This window comes from Alexandromys fortis, unplaced genomic scaffold (assembly GCF_014885135.2).
Source record: "Alexandromys fortis isolate MF-2015 unplaced genomic scaffold, M_Fortis_MF-2015_v1.1 scaffold_79, whole genome shotgun sequence".
NCBI lineage: Eukaryota > Metazoa > Chordata > Mammalia > Rodentia > Cricetidae > Alexandromys > Alexandromys fortis.
The window spans coordinates 6,285,148-6,301,342 of NW_026067964.1; the positions used below are offsets into that span (position 1 = coordinate 6,285,148).

The 16,195-nt window shown below is 45.4% G+C and overlaps 1 protein-coding gene across 1 annotated transcript in view; it reads right to left on the reverse strand.

Annotated features, from left to right (window-relative positions):
- The window catches only part of Arsb (arylsulfatase B), a 157,439-nt gene that overhangs the window by 91,944 nt on the left and 49,300 nt on the right, over positions 1 to 16,195 (reverse strand). The window lies entirely within an intron of this gene.

Consider the following 16,195-nt stretch of genomic DNA (forward strand, 5'->3'; position numbering starts at 1 on the left):
CTCTGACCAGCGCAGTGGGAGGGAGGGTGAGCTCTGGCGACACCAGGAGTCCCTAGCAAGTGCAGAAGCCATTGTAGTGAGAATGGCTGGAACAGAGAAGCTGGGAAGGAGGCTGCTCTCTGTGCCCAGCGAAGTAAGAGCAGATAAACAAGGCAGGGAGCAAGAGCATGCCAACAGCCCCAAACAGTATGCCGCCAAGACCAAACAATCAGCCAAAGCAAAACATGTCCTTGAGTGGTCACATCAGGCTCCTGATGTCCCAGGCCATGAGACAAATGTCCCTGAGTGGTCACAACAGGCTCACAAAGTCTATTAGACACAGCACAGGGCCGAACTGTCTCACACTCAAGTCTACTGAGCAGGCTAGGATCCTGATGCAGCAAGAAGCCCAACACTGTCTCCACAGACGAATGGAAGAAAAAAAACCCTGAGCATTAAAGATAAATTGTGCACTGTTTGTTTTTCCAACATCAAGTGTCCCACTTTCCTGATAGAGTAAAGGAGTTATTATATGAAACACATTAGAGTAAAATGTTAGAACGATGACCCCTCTTCATTGAGATAGTGAGAGGCGCAGGGCTGAGTATTTTAGACGTAGGGAAACAACTGTTATATTTCATAGTCACATCATGGATTCTGTCTATATTGATATAAGGTAAATCTTCACAAATGTTTCTTCCAGAATCATCTCCATATGCACATGCAATCTATGCTGGGATAAAGTAATGTTAAGCTTGAATACCAAAAAACGAGCTATTCGTAAACAAATAGGATGCCTTTGGTGACTTTTATCTCCACGGCAATAATGCTACCAGATAGTTCTTTGTGATTCCTGTCACCTCAACCCAGGAAGCAGTCAGGGCAGTCAATGCTTGTCCTCTGGGGACAGAGGGTGAGCAGATGACACCTGGCTGGATCCACCATTCAGAGCTGGAGGAGGAAAGAAGACAGCAAAAAAAGGCAAGGGAAGGAAGGTAGCTGCATCCCTACGAAGACACTCTGTCCCCCACCCTGGAAACCCTAGCCCAGTGTAGAACGACAGTCATAGGAAGAGTGGAAAGGACGATCTCACATCCCGGAGGAGATGGGGGTAGAGGAGGGAACAGCGAGACTGTGTTTTCAGGTGCCAAGTGTAGTCATCGGATAGCAATGGCCACACCAGGGCACGGGGGAAACTCAGGTCCACCCATGAATGCTCTGTCTGTCACTGAGAAGCACACAAATGGACGTGGAGGTGATCCAAAGAGTCTCTGCAGCAGGGAGCCCCCGGCATGGTCCTGATGGGTGAAATGGAGGTCTGGCAGACAGGAATGTCTCACCTGAGGCTGGGGTAGGAGTGAGGCACTCCTACCAGACACTCCCCCCTCCTGCCCCAGCTCCGGTGTGGTGACTTCTTGCAGAGGAGCCAGCAAGAGAGACAATACATTAACTGAGATTAACTGTGCTGACTGAAATCAGGTATTGGTTTCTGTGAGCTGACTTCCCTGGCCGAGTGACTTATAAAGGCATGGCTTAGGGTTCTGTGGGCTGTGAAGTCCAGACCTGTGGCTCTAGGATCCAGTGAGGGTCTCCCTCAGTGTGGCATAGTCCCGCAGCAGAAAGCTGGAGGACCAAAGAGACAGAAGAGAGATTTTTACCACAAAGCTACCCCTGCAGAAACAGCCTTAATCCCTCCATGACCACAGCACTTCGTAAAGCCCCCGACAACATTCAAACACAGACACAGAGGCAAGTAAACCTCAGTTTAGGAAGGGACAGGAAAACCATAACACGGGGTGGCCTCCACACAGCAGAGCAGGAACCTGAGCAGTCCTGGAGTCCCTGGGGAGGAAGGAGGAGTCACATGTTGCATTTCTAAGTCTGAGCCCTGAAATCTGCAGTCACTCTGCTCATATCCGATCATTTGGATCTTAACAAAGGTGCCAAGGTTAGCAGAGGGAAATTCAACAAGAGAGGCCAGACTCTGGTGTGTTAAGAGCAAAAGAAAACAAATAACCAAGACAATAACAAAACAAGCCTCGGCCAACCCCTACTTCAACACATACCTTAAAATCTAAGACAGCTCTATTGCAATTCAACAACAAATCGACAAGGAACTCAATTAAAATATGAGCAAAAGATACAAAGAGACATTTCTCCAAAGAAGGTGTATTAGTGGCGTGGCCGATAGGCACGTAACAAGATGCTCACATCGTTACTTAGTAAGTAGGCAGAAACTAAGACTACAGGCGGTACCGCATCACACTCCAGAGTACATGAGAAAAAAACAAGCCTCACGGCTTCAACATAAAGCAATTAGAACCGATTATACTGCCGCTGGGAATGCAACACTATTCGGCTGCTGGGATACAACACTATTCGGCTGCTGAAAATGCAACACTATTCGGCTGCTGGGATGCAAAAATATTCGGCTCCTTGGGAGAACATTTACGTAGCTTCTCAGAAGGTTAAACCTAGAGGTCCCATGTAGATTAGTCACTTTTGTGATTAATACATTACATAAAATATATTAAAATAAATTAAAAGACAGAAAATACATTAAAGGACAGATTCGTGTTACAAAATGGATGAACCTTGAAGACATTACACTAAAGAGAAAGTGAGACATAAATAATCAAATACTATATGGTTTTATTTATAGGACATGTTCAAAACAAAAAAAATCTATACAGAAAAAAGTAACGACTGCAGGATTGGGAGGGGCAGGGCTGGGAGCAACTGATAACGGGTACAGGATTTCTGCTGGAGCTGATAAAATGTCCTGGAATTAGATAATGACAGGGAATGTACAACTTCGTGAATCTACTAAAAACCAGTAAACCACACACTTCCTAATTTTATGGTAGGTGAATCATAGCTCAGAGAGCAATACTGTGTGATGGCCTAGATGCTGTGATAAAACACGGATGGAGGAACTGAAGAGATGGCTCAGTGGACAGGAGAGCACTGTGCTCTTCCAGAGGACCTGGCTTGGGTTCTCAGCATTGATGTGGTGGCTCACAGATGTCCGTGACTACAGTCCCTGGGGCTCACAGCTGTCCGTGTCTACAGTCCCTGGGGCTCACGGCTGTGTCTACAGTCCCTGGGGCTCACAGCTGTCTGTGTCTACAGTCCCTGGGCTCACAGCTGTCCATGACCACAGTCCCTGGGGCTCACAGGGACTCACAGCTGTCTGTGACTACAGTTCCTGGGGATCACAACTGGTGATCTAATGCCCCCTTCTGGCCTGCACAAGTACTGCATGTATATGGTACACATACATACATGCTTGTAAACACTTAAACTAAAAATAAATAAATCTTTGAAAAAAAAAAAAACACTAGCAACAAAAAACTTAGGGGGAGGGGAAGGTTATTTGGCTTACACTTCCATTCCATAACCCATCACTGAGGGAAATCAGAACAGAAATTCAAGGAAGCAACCTGAAGGCAGGAACTGAAACAGAAATATGAAGGGGGGCTGCTTACTGGTTTGCTCCCCTATAGCTTGCTCAGCCTGCTTCTTATACAACACAGGACCACCTGCACAGGACTGGCACTGCTCTCTGTGGGCTGGGCCCTCCCACATCAATCATTAATCAAAACAATGCCCTACAGACTTTTGTATAGACCAATTTGATGGAGGCATTTTCTCAACTGAGGGTTCCTCTTTCCAAATGTGTCAAGTTGACATAAAACTAACCAGCACATATAATAAAATAAAAAGGAAAGATGGGTTAAAGTCTTACTGGCAAAACAAGCCCTAAGAAACTCTTACAGAAAAACATAAAATAATTTGTGCACTGGGACAGGTCAAGGGTCTCTCTAAGCCATGTCTTTGTCTTACTACACTTGTGCATAAAACTAGTAAGGCCCAGCATGGTGTGAGAGGAAGCAGGATGATCATGTGACTTCAAAAGGAGAAAGTGCAGTTCCGGTCGGCTGCTGGACACCATTACAAGGGAGCAACCATGACTCCTAGGGCAGCAAATGGACCCTCCTGGACAGGTATTCCAAACACTGTCCTATCAAAGTCCAGAGCTTTCAGGACATGGCAGATTCTTCACTCATGTTTTCGCGGGTCTACCACAGTGACTTGGCTTCTTACAAATAAAACACACATGCACGCACATGTGCACACGCCAGCAGGTATGTTCTGGAGCCAGGGAGTCTCTCTCGATTTTATAGATCCTGACTTTGATAACCCATTTCTCAGTGGAGTCTTTTGGGGGCCAGCCGATCCTACAAAACATCCATCTGGCATGTGAAACAAAGCATTCAGATTTGGAAAGCTTTCTGTATGTGGTCAGGGGGACTGCCTCATTGTTTATTCCATTTTTGGCTTCCTGAAAGTTTAAATATGAATCAAGTGGAAAATGACTTCAAAATAGATAAGGGATTACACAAATCTTTCCCTGCTTCCCATTGCCATGGAAATAACACTCTTAGACACGAAATAGTGTGCTGGCGCTTTCTCTTTTGTTTTAAAATTACAGATGATAAAAATCCAGTTATTCTACATGCATTTCTATGGATTTTGACAGCCAGAAATGGGGCACCCCGGAGGACTCCCTGTATGGCGTCCAACCCCTGATATTCTCCCCATCTTTGAAATTTTCGTTTGTCAGAATGTTTCATTAGAAAAAAAAAAATCTCACCATACAATCTTAGCCTCGCCTCTTTTCCTCGGCATAACGTGTTGGCAAGCCGTCCACGCCAATGCCTGTGGCAAGCATTCCTCACATGCTGTGGGAAGCCCACACTTCTTCACCGTCCACTCCTTAGTTACAGAAAATGGCTGTGGTTTTCACCCGTTATCAGTAAAGCTGGACTGGGCGTGCAGCTCAGAGGCAGAACACTTGCCTGGCACCTGTGAGGCCCTGGGCTCGACTCTACGCACTGAATGAAAATGCTACAAACATAAAAAGTATAAATTTTAAATTAAAAACATCTTTTGAGGCAAGGCTTTCATGTGTCTTCATTTGGCCTCAAAGTAGGAAGCCAAGGATGACCTGGGACTTCTGATCCTCCAGCCGCCACCTAAGTTCTGGGACCACAGGGGGACACCAGCACACTTCTTTGCTGTGGTGCTAGGGACCACACCCACAGTTTCACGTGGCTTCTGCAGCTCCAAGGGGCTGCGTCCACAGCCCCAGGGTTTACATTTCACATGAACAGTTTCATTTCTCTTAGCAGAGCCAAGCAAATAGGACTGCTACCTTTAAGGCATTCTATTTCATTAGTTTCCAGCAACTGATGGTTTGAGTATTTTTTGTACTTTACTGTGTAGGTGTCTCCTTCTTTTCTACATGACCCCTTCAATAAATCCCCAATGTCTTCCATTATTCCATTCTTTATATATTCTGCATCGGTATTCTTTACTCTGGGAAAGCTAACAACAGGCCGATCCCCTTTAACCCCCACCTTTAAAGCTGTATAATCCCCACGGACCCATCTTGAGTTTCATTGGTCTTTTTCATCGTCATCTTCATTTGGGCCACTAAAATATATTCTGAATTTCAACAGGACAGTTTTCAGTTAGAAAAATTGGGTTTGTTGATTTAAGTTGCTCTTTGTTTGGTTGTAGCGTCCACTTCTCTACTGAGAACTAAGGTTTTCCACTCATTTCAAGAGTGTTTCCCTCATCTAACGGAGCAGGGCAGCAATGCGTGCCTGACAGAAGCAGCTGCAGCCTGACTTGGAGAGGCCACCTCTCCTTACAGCGGACAGTGGCGACCATGAAGACTCAGGTCAGGCCGCCCAAGATGCAGAGGATATGTGTGATGGATACGGCATGGGCTCAAGCCTAAACAAATCATGTATACCACCCCCTGAGGCTCAGGGAACACTGGGAAAGAGGAGACAGGAACTGTGGAAGAGCCAGAAGATGGGGTAGGGAGCTACAAAATGCCATCCTCTAGACCAGATACAACCACTACAACAGTTAACTCCCATCAACTGTAGTTGCTGCACCGGACTCACAAGACCAGTCAAAGGCTCACATGGTTCTCCCCTTTACCTCAGAACTACTGGCTATTAATAGATTCTGTGAGAGGGGGGAACCACTGTCTTTAGTTTTCTGTCCTCTGCTGAGCCACCAGGCTCCAACAGGCAGCTTCATGGTCACATACATGGCCTTGGTTAATCTTGGTAGGTCACAAACAAAACAGATAAACATGAACGTGTGAGAGAGATTTGGGAGGAGGGCAGAAAAGACAGATGTGCATAGGAGTGGTGGGGAGAGAGGAGATTCAAGTGGTTTGTTTACCAAGTATACACATGTGAAACTATAAAAAAATAGTTAAAATTTTAAAAATATTTGCCTTTGAATTCCAGTATTCAGCCCATTTCGAAGATGGCCCTCTACACTTAGATTTTTGTTCTGGGTGCCAGTTCTTCATGACGGAGTAAATTAACGCAAAGGAAAGCTGTCCTGGCAGCGAGACCCTGGGCAGGAGTTGCTGGGAGAGAGGCATGTGTGAGGGCATCTGAAGACAAAGCTGGAGAGGAGCACCCGACTGTTTGTGAGCCAAGGCATCCCTCCACCCAGAACTGCCACACAGACCCACAGAGGCAAAACAAAGGCTTTGAGGACTAACCCAAGTGAGTGACAGCAGAGTTCAGGTCTGAACCGTCATTATCACCACCGTCCGCAGACTGTGGAGCAGGCCCATGCTCCCATTAAGTGGCTTGAGGCCTGCACAAATGAACACACCCCGTGAGAGGCTTTTAGCAAAACACCATATTCTAAGTGCTCAGTATACAATTCAAAATTACTCGTCTTATAGAGAACCTCAGCTGGAGTTTATGCCAAAGCTGGGTCAGAGAGCATTGAGAGAGGCGAGCAGAGAGGAGAGCAACGAAACACAAGTAGAACAGACAAGAGAAACAAGAATTCCCCGTGTTTTCCAGGGCGTTACTGATTTCTTCACTCACGCTAGAAGTAGGGTTTTCTACAAGAGAGCACTATCCATGCCTGCTTCGTGTTACCTGGGCCGGAGCTGAGAGACAGAGGAGAGGACATAAACAAGGAAGTCACCCCATCACAGGAACTAATAAAGCCGAGTTCGCTGCTCGACTGCCGTCTGCCCTTACGAAGCCTTCGCTAGTCTACTTTGCTGCATCATCCAATTTTCAGCTGTCACAGTGGATGAGAAAGACGAGCCTTGGTGGGCTGACTCCATCTTAGCTAGCCGGGGAAGGCCGTGCCATGGTGTGAATGAGAACAGGCCAAGGACACTTGGGTTTTAAAGCCTGTGTCTGGATGAACACAAAAGCACCCTGTGTAAGGTAAGACGTAAAGAGAAAACGATGAACTGAATGCCCTGATTAAGGGCTTCCTAGGCTGCACGGCTGTTAGTGCTGTGGAAACAGAAGATGCAGGTTTAGAAAGTGGTTCCTGATCTCCAGGAACACAACGATGGGAAGCCTGGCCCAGGGGGAAATGTATGGCTGCACACAGTCAAAAGTCAATAAGACTGCACAGGAAGAGGAGGAGGAGAGAAGAAGGCTGGGGTGACATGCAGGCCAGGCATCTCCGCGCTGGACCTTCATGGAGACCAAAGGCATATTCCACCGGGGCCAAGAGACCTTGACAGGGTAATTATTTTTCTCCAGATGGTTTTGTCATTTTAAAAAATTATACAGTGAGATTATTTTCCTAAAAGGAAACCGAGAGGCAGTTCCTAAGGGCATTTTTTTTTTTATTACTCCTGACCCTGATCTTGCCTTCCCATCTCCCGTGCGTGGTAGAAAGGGTCTCAGGGTGGGAAGGAGTGGCCCAGCTGAGGCGAAGCAAGTCATGGTATCTTCACCAGGGAGTCTCAGTGACCAAGGTAACTCAGCAGGTTGCTGGCGCTGCTGTGTGCTTTGGCTGAGCTCAGGCATTTGGAAGTTCATTTCTTATATTCTATCTGGGTTTACTCCTACCAACCACGGACTCTTGATCCTAGGAGAGAATCTATTATGTTAGAAGCCACTTTCTGCTAAGCATTTGGAAGGTCTTCACGGAGAACCCCTGCTAGAGGCCAGCCCCACAGGGGAGAGGCCCTGGGTAAGCCTTCGCACAGATGGCCAGGAGGAGCGAGGAGGCCAAGGCCACGGTGAATTTTCACTTGCAGCTGTGTGGTAGGCAGCTATGCATGCTGGTGACTCAATAGCTGTGGGTTTCCAGCTTTAAATTCAGGCGTGGATGTAAATCTTTTCCAATGCTGAGCATACAGTGAGATCAAAGGACCCAGGGGAGGTCTGAGCCCATGATGACCTTGCATTGCAAACCTGAGCGTGAGGGATCTCTATGAACTTGAGCATCCAGTGCACAGAAACCAACCTGACAGATCTGACAGGTTCTTCCTGTCCTATATATCTTTACTTCCATCTAGTAAGGCTTTGTGCCAGGGTCCTGATTTTTCTTTTCTGCTGCTCCGATCCAAAATTTATGCTCACCCAGCCATACTGGGTCCCGTATGAACGGCAGGACTCCGAACGCATCACACTTGTGCCTTTTCGGAGTTTTGTCTGGAGCCCTCCTCATGTCAGAAAGGACCGTGTGTCCTCGGGCTCCCACCCCCATCCCCCTACTGCACCCCTCCCCCATTTGGCCTGCTGGTGGGACTGTATTCTGTCACTTATCTAGCATAAAATAAACAGAACAATCTGGAGCTAATTTAAGTGGCTGACCATATCAGGATACAGCTGGGAAAGATTTGAAGAAAGGGCTGAGCGGGGAACAATAGCGCTGTGAAGTGGGGCTGCGCGGCGCAGCGCACACAGGAAGGCCTACGCAGACAGCCTGGCAGACAGCTGTCAGCCACTCCAATAACAATCCCCAAAGCCAATGAAAACGGGCAGGCTCTGTGCAGGCAGCTCGGCCGGAACACCAACAATGAAAACAAGGGATTATAGGGTGTTCTGACTTAGTGGCTAGGAGTGTCAGGGCCACCCCTCTCCCGGGAGCCCTCCATGGGGCTCCTGACCAGTGAGGCCTGAAGATGAATTGCAGATGAGACTTTTCATTTCTCAACTACGCTGGCCAAGATTTTTTTTTCAGACTCATGCATACATACTGACTTTATCCTGACTTATGAATTCAGCAAGGCCCTCAGCAGCACATCTGTTTTTGACATCAATTTCTTCCACTCTGCAGGATGGCTGGGTTGTTTTTTTTTTTTTTTAACTCTTTGGGGGACTCTGGCTAGACCTTAAATTTCCTGGTGCAACTTGATGGAGCTGAGAGGGCTTGAGAGAGTTAAACAGAGCGGTGTGCTGTTCTCGAAAGAGCTTGTGAATGCTTTATATTAAACCAAGCCAAAAAAAAAAAAAAAAAAAAAAAAAAAAAGAGTGTTCAGACGGGGGTTTGGGGGGAAAAGGAACCACTTCGGATAAAGCTTTAGACAAAGATCCAGTCAAGAAGGGGTTCTCAGAAGGCTAAAGGCAGCGGAGGGATTCCTGCAAAGAGACGGAATCAGAAGCAAGGAGACCTGACCCTCATCAGCTCTTAGCACTAGGCCAAGGCTTCTGGGTCAGTTTCTTCATCAGGCGGGATGGCATTCTCCCCTCACATCATTTATGTCTGACGCATGCTCCTACTCTCTCCTTTCAGAAAGAGTCCTAGCTAGTGAAAATCCCCCACCCCCCTGACGAGAGTAACTTTTGGGTCTACTGCGGGAAAAACTTCATTTGTTTCAAAGTAATTTTAAAAAGATAACCTAACCCTGCTGTCCTAAAGCAAGCAGAACGACATCCGGGAGGCTCAATAGAAAATTAACCAGCTGAGGAAAAGAAGTAAAGGTTTTATTAGTGGCCATTCTCACCATTTTAAATCGTGTCTGCCACATCACAGCAGATCACTGAAATAAGTTGCTCATGTTTCCGTAATGGAAGCTAAGCCTAAAATGTCGGTGTATAAATAAGTTTTCCAACAGAAGAAAGGTGAAAACCTCTAGGAAGCACAAGGACAGGAAGACTGGAAAGTATTTCTTTAAAGATTATAACACCCAGGGCCGGAGCGACCACTCCGCAGTTGAGAGCGTGTGCTGTTCTCCCAGAGACTCACGGTCAATTCCCTGCATCCACACTGGGCAGCTCACAGTCGCCTGTAAATCCAACTCTAGGGGATCCACCGTCCTCTTCTGGCACTGCAGACACGGCACGCAGGTGCATAAACCCAAACACAGACACACACGCTGCGCCGGCTAGTTTTCTGTCAAGTTGACACAAGCTACAGTTATTGGAAAGGAGGGAACCTCAGTTGAGAAAATGCATCCATAAGATGCAGCTCTAAGGCATTTTCTTAGAGACTGATATGATGATATGAGAGGGTCCAGTCCTTTGTAGGTGAGAACACCCCTGGGCTGGCTGTCCTGAATTCTATGCTGAAGCAGGCTGGGTAAGCCATGAGGCAGAAGACAGTAAGCAGCACCCTCCATGGCCTCTGCCTCAGCTTCTGCATCCAGGTTCCTGCCCTGTGTGAGTTCCTGCCCTGTGAGAGTTCCTGCCCTGACTTCCTTCTGTGAACAGTGATATGGAAGTGTAAGGCAGTTGGCTTTTGGTCAACGTGTTTTCTCGCAGCAATAAGAACCCTAACTAGGATACATACATATACATAACGTAATTTAAATTAAAATATATATTTTAAAATGCAACGTCCAGTTAGGCTTGATGGCACAAACCTGTAATCCAGGTACTTGGGAAGTGGAGGCAGGAAGATCATAGATGACATAGTGAGTCTGAGGCCAGCCTAGACTACATGGAGAGAGAGAGAGAGAGACAAAGAGAGAGAGACAGAGAGAGAGAGAGAGAGAGACAGAGAGAGACAGAGACAGAGAGACAGAGAGACAGAGAGACAGAAAATGAATACATCCTTACTATTTTTAAACCACAGCAGTTCAATGGTTATTTCAAAAATAATGATATCACTTTAAAATGAAACCAATTTTTCTGTAAAACCAATTTTTTTTTTTCTAGGAAAATGCTCCAACCGTTGCATGCAGAATTACCCAGAAGACTGTGAAGCATAGATTAGGGTCCCACTTCAAGGGCCTCTGGTCCAGGGAAGAGACCAAAAGTTTGATTTCTCACAAGTTCCCAAAGGTGTTGCTATTGCTGCTCCTGTTGAGGTGGGGTCCCACTGTGTAGCCCTGGCTGTCCTGGAACTCGCTCTGTAGGCCAGGCTCGTCTCAAACTACAGAGATCCACCGACCTCTGCCTCCTGAGTGCAGGAATTAAACGCGTGCACCACCACCGCCCAGCATAAAGTGCATTTTTAACTCACAGTGAGTTTCATAGGAAGGGCGAGTCACCTACGAATGCAGCCATCTGGGTGGATTTAGTGTAGCCGTCCTGTTGTACTGTAGGAGCTGTTTACCTCACTTGGTTCTCAGGTTTCCCTACTATGACCAAACACAGAGGTGTGGTTTCTATGAGTTTATTTTACAGCGGTGTAATAGGGCCCCTTGGTTCACATCTCAGTGTAGGTGCAAGGCTGCGTAAGATTGGAACTAAATTCCACAGTCCAGCCGGCACAGCTTCATCACAGTTACTCCCCAACACCACGGCTAAGTGTTTAACCAAAGTGCCACGTTAAGATACCCAAAAATTTAGCAGTGACAAACAAAAACTCTTTTGGTAACTGTATTCACCAGACTCTTGGATTCTTAAAGTGAATGCTATTGCTAAAACATGATTTGTTTGTTTGTTTGTTTTCTTATGTTGCCTTTTTAAAAAATGGGGACAGGGACACCACATATGCCCTATAGCATACATGTTGGTTAGAGTACAGCTTCGGGGGTCTGTTCCCTCCTTTTACCATGTGGACTCTGGAGACCAAACTCTGGTCACCAAGCTTGGCAGCTCTACCCACCTGGCCATCTTGCTGATTTTTTTAATCTTGGGACTAGAACCCACAACCTTTCACATGCCAGGCGAGACTGAACAACTGTGGTACCTCTCAGACCACAACTCATGTTTGTAAGGAACTGTCATGTCAGGAGAAACTTGCCCACGAGTTTACACAATTCATATTTTCCTCTTTGTCCTTTCACTACTTCTAACTTTTTTTCACGTCCATGAATTGATTTTAAATCAGAAATATGAGCCATTTGATAAAATAATTGAGATGATTTTTAAGAAATCACTGAGGAGATAGTAAGGATTTCTCTTGACAGCTGGTGTTAAATCTATAATGTCTGTGATGGGACTGGAGAGTTGGCTCTGCAGTTACCAACACTTGTTGCCTTTGCAAAAGCCATAGATTCAATTCACAGCGCCCACACTGCAGCTCACAACTGTAACTCCTTTCCCAGGCACCTGATGCCCTCGTCTAACCTCCAAGGGCACCAAGAATGCACGTGGTACACAGGTATATATGCAGGGAAAACATTCACTCACACACACACATATACACTAAAGTAAATAAAAAATAGGTTCATTAAAAAGTCTAATCTAGAACTCTAAAAATCAGAAAGTATTATTCACTAATGTTGTTACAATGAAGGGAGAAATGAGCAAATGAGGACCTTCTTTCTTTTGAAAGAGAGAGAGATCACTTTTTGATCAGGAAGCTGTTAACCAATTATCTTCAAGAGGTGGGACCAAGTTAGGGTGTGGCCCGGGTGCTCCCTCTCTGTGGTTCCCAGGCAGCACAGCTGAGCTTGGATTTCTCATTCCTGTTTCATGAGCTTTTCCCTTACAATAAATAAAAATATAACTGCTTTATCTTTTAGCTAGCCTGGTTATTTCCCAAACTGAGCTAACTTCTACAACTTCTCAGAGCCATGTCATTAAACAATACCAAGACAGACAAGGTTCCCTCCCAATGTGCTTAACTCTGCTGAGAGAAACAGGTTTAACAAGGAAAGGAAAACAAGAACAGTCAAGAGCATTCCCACTGTGGTGAGGGCTGTGATAAAACCAAGCACAGTAATATGGCTGGATTTACAGAATGGGGCGGGACACACCGTATGACAGTCATCATGGCAAGACCAGAGTGCAGAGCTCAGACAGGAAGGAGATCAAGTTGATGGCATCAGAGTACCATAGTTTCCTTTGAACTGAAAATTGTATTAACTGTATTTATTATTGTTTTCTGTTGTCAAAACAAACAAAAAACCGCAGCCCACCTCTAATTAAAGTTAAACAGCAGGCACCTCATAGTCAGCAGAGACGCTGTGGTCGGGGTTCGGGCACCATCCTGCCCATTTGTTATCTGTGCTACCCACCACCTGATTTCACTGGAATTTGCTCATACGACAGGACGCACATCCCTGGAAGACCTTGCTCCAGAGGCAGTCGTGGTTACGGTGGCATATTAAACCACAAGTCTTATTAAACCATACGTCAAAGCTGGACACTCTCAAGGCAAAGCTATAGAAACAAACTAAACAACACGAACTATTTGCGCACGTCCTCTACTGGCCTGGGAGCATCCGGACCCAGGCTCTTATCCCTGAATATAATGAATTCAGAGTTCCAAGCTCCGTGTTCAATTCAAATGTAGAAACTAGACTTATTGGTAAACAGAAGCACTGTCTTCTCTACAGCAACTAAGCATTCTCTGTGAAACTCTGTAGTGACAAGTTTACACACCAGGCACAGGTGATGCGACACTAAAACTACACCCTAACTCTTCCATGTAGACAGCCATGCGCTGTAGGAAGGTAATCCGCAATACAGCTTCCTACAGTAGAGTTTCATTCTGTGGACATGTTTGGACATGCATTTGGTGTGACCACTCAGTTTACTGCTCAAAAGTTCCTTATTTGGCTTTAATAGGCTATCAGATACTTAGGAAAATAAGCTTATTTTTTAGACTACTTCAAATGTCTGAGATGTCCCAGACAATGGCTTCCACACACTGTAGACTGTTCCCCTGATACTAATATCGCAATCAGTCCTGTGTATTTTTTTAGAAAAAAGACTCTCAGTTTCATTACACACACACACACACACTATGAAGAAATCTCAAACTGAAAGACCCTACAGACCCCCTCCTCAAAACCTGCAGCAGCCAGCCTGCTCTCGTAAGAACATCCCATGTGCTTGAGAGAGCAGGATGAGATATGAAGACTGCAAGGCAGGATATCAATAAGATAGGACATCAACAAAGCACGTTGACTGCAAAACAGGATATCTATAAGATAGGAACAGGATGACTTTTGCTGACACCCATGCTGAGAGAGGAAACCATTCATGCCCCCGCCTCATTCCAATAACCACGCTTTTGCTTCTGTAAACTTGCTTTTTCTCTTTCCTATAAAAAACCCACCCTCCAGGCGGCAGGCGCACAAGTCTTCCAAGAGATCTTGTCACCTGCAGGTACCTGTGTCTACTCAATAAACCTCTTGCGATTTGCATCCGTGCGGTCTCGGCCTGTTCCTTGGCATTGGGGAGGTCTCCTCCCGAGAAAAGGTCCTCGTCGAGGGTCTTTCAAAACAAGCATGGGTTTCCCCATAAAGCTGTATCATTTGTCATATCTTAAATACTACACAAGAGTGTAGGAAACGAGAGCAAAGAATGAGAAAAAGATTGAGAACTGGGGGCTGTCACTCATAGTAAGACATTATAGTATCGTATACAATTATGACCCCAGAAAAGTCTTTCTTTTCTTTATATTTTCTTTCGTTTTTGAGACCCTGTCTCACGTATCCCAGGCTACCCTCAAACTCACTATACATCCAAGGATGACCCTGAACTTCTGGTCCTTCTGTCTTTACCTCCTGATGGCGCCCAGACGTGTGGCTAACTGAATCCACAAAAAGCCTGAGAAAGCTTGGGAAAGAGTAAAGCATGTTTGTTTTCTTGGTAGCAACAATTTTTCGGGTCTACTCTGCTTGCTAGAGGCAAGCAAGCACTCTCATCTAAGAGAGGCTTCCTGACTCAGCTTCAGCTGCAAAACCCTGCAGCTCATTAAGAGGTCCTGCCACAAAACACTTAAATGGTGTTGACGAAAAGCTGAACGCATGCTTTTCGGTTTTCAGCTATAGCAGGAAAAAAGCTGCGCCGTTTAAAAATGCTGGCTTTTTGGGCCGTCCTGCCAGGGCAAACTCTGACTGAGGCAGGAGAGCCAACTACCGAGAGACGACTTGACTGTTGTCTGTTGTAGCTCGCTGGCTGGCAGGGACCTTGAAACGCCATAGAATTGTGTCTATAAACAAGGCTACAGCCTGTATCTCCGCCTTGAGGCTGGAAAGCTAAGGAATGGACTGGATCTAGCTGGCAAAGCCACGGCTTTAATCCTACTCATATTGCTCAGTAATTTAAAGGCTCCTGTGGTCAGAAAAACAGAGAGAGATACAGTAAAGAGATTCAAAGATAAAGAAAATGTTTAAATGATTTACAGTGTGTTAAAAATATATGCAAGCTAAAAGTTAAAAGTTCTTAAAAAAAAGTAAGAAAAAGAGAAGTTGTGTGTGGTAGTACATGCCTTTAATCCCAACACTTGGGAGGGAGAGGGAGATTGACCTCTGTGACTTCAAGGTGTGGTAGCAAACACCTTTAATCCCAATGCCTGGGAGGCAGAGACAGGCGGATCTCTGAGAGTTCAAGGACAGCCTGGTCTACAGAGTTATTCCAGGTCAAAGAGATGCAGAGAATATAATATAAAAGTAAAAATAAATGAAATAGAGGTTAAAATAAAGCGTACAAAGATGGAAAATACACAGAGAATCTTGATACTGTATACTATTATGCTCTCTTTGAATTGTTTGAATGCTGAGGAAGGAGCAACAGCTGCTAATAGATATTTGTTTATAAATGCTGCTGAACTAATTCAACGTAGAGATTTTGATGCTTTGACTTTGAAATTTGGATCTAAGGACATGATACTTTGGAAAGGAGTTTATTTTTTTGTGTTCACAGAGGATGAGACCCTGTTCATTTCTTCTATTCTGATATGGTATGATGGACCACGCCCTCCTGAATGGTTGCTGTGAATACCTTCAGAAAATTGCTTCGCTCAACTGCCAACTGAGATGAAACTAGCACACAGGTTATACCATGGAAGACCTAATTAACGACGACCCCATTCAGCAGGAAGCAGTTTGGAGAGAAAAAACTGCGCCCATATTCCCAAATATTGTTTATAAATGTTCTTTTACATTTAAAGGGGGAGATGATATAGGTATGAATAATTTACATTGATATGGATTTTGCTTTAGTGATTTAAATTTAAGGTCAATTTTGTAATGCATATAGGTTGTTAATGAATAATCATTAATAAT